We start from the raw sequence: 1121 nt of genomic DNA on the forward strand, positions 1-1121 counted from the left end.
TCCACCCCCACCGAGCTAGGTCAAGGCACACATGTCGTTTGTTGTGCCGCTAAGAATTGTGGGAGACGTAGTGCTGCGGGGGTGCAGTGACGTCATACAGTCTAGTTCTACAGTGAACCAATCATAGTAAATTATGGGAAAGTAGATCAAGGTGGTTAGCCGTGTTAGTCTGTAGCAGTAGAACAGGGCGAGAGACCAGTAACGCCTTTAAGGCTAACAAACGTTTGGGGGAGGTTATAAGCTTTCGTGAGTCTGTTCGGCTTGGAGGAGTGAAGGAGTCAATCCGAGACAGAAAAGAGTGTGCGTGGTGTCGTTCTGCTTATAAGGATCTGTTAAATTCCCAAGACGATCTACCGCTCCCCACCCCCACCCCGTGGACTGATTAGTGCACTGTGCCTTTTGCTTATCATTATCATAGTTCTCGGCATATCCATGTAATTTGCTGTGTTGCTTCCCGTCGGGAAAAGGTAAAAGTCGGATCTACAAGGATCCTCATGAATTCATATGATTTTTACATTGAAACGAAATAAAACTACCATCATATTGTAGGCCATGTGTTAATCTATAGGGGGCACCACAAAAATCACACATCCACAGATTCATGGCACCACAACTCCGCTCGGCCATCACACGAGAGAGGTGGAATTTGCCCCTAGGACTCCAAGGCCACCACCCCGGGGCTCAGAGAGGCGGGGGAACATTTTGCGCGGCCCCCCCTTGCGCTGCCATTAGCGCTGCTGCCGCTGCCACCAGCAGTCATAACTTTTTAAAGAGCCCCTAACAAGACCTGGGGGAGCCAGAATGACCTCTCGCGCATTGAGTCACCCTAACATCACCATCAAATAATATGCCTTGTCCATGGCCACAGAATGCAGCACAGAAATCATATGTCCACGGCTTCGTGGCAACACCATGCTGCCAAAACATGGTTCGGGAGCATGGATCCTCATGGATGCTTGTGGTTTTTGTGTTGGGACACCCCAAACATACCATTAAATCCCATACCATGTCCATGGCCACTACTTACACCACAGTATTCATGGGTCCCCAGCTTTGTGGCAACACCATGCTGCAAAAACATGGTTCTGAAGCACAGATCCTCGTGGCTCCTCAAGGTTTTT

The sequence above is a fragment of the Gekko japonicus genome, unplaced genomic scaffold (genome assembly GCF_001447785.1).
Source record: "Gekko japonicus isolate JY-2015 unplaced genomic scaffold, Gekko_japonicus_V1.1 scaffold1770, whole genome shotgun sequence".
Taxonomy (NCBI): Eukaryota; Metazoa; Chordata; class Lepidosauria; order Squamata; family Gekkonidae; genus Gekko; species Gekko japonicus.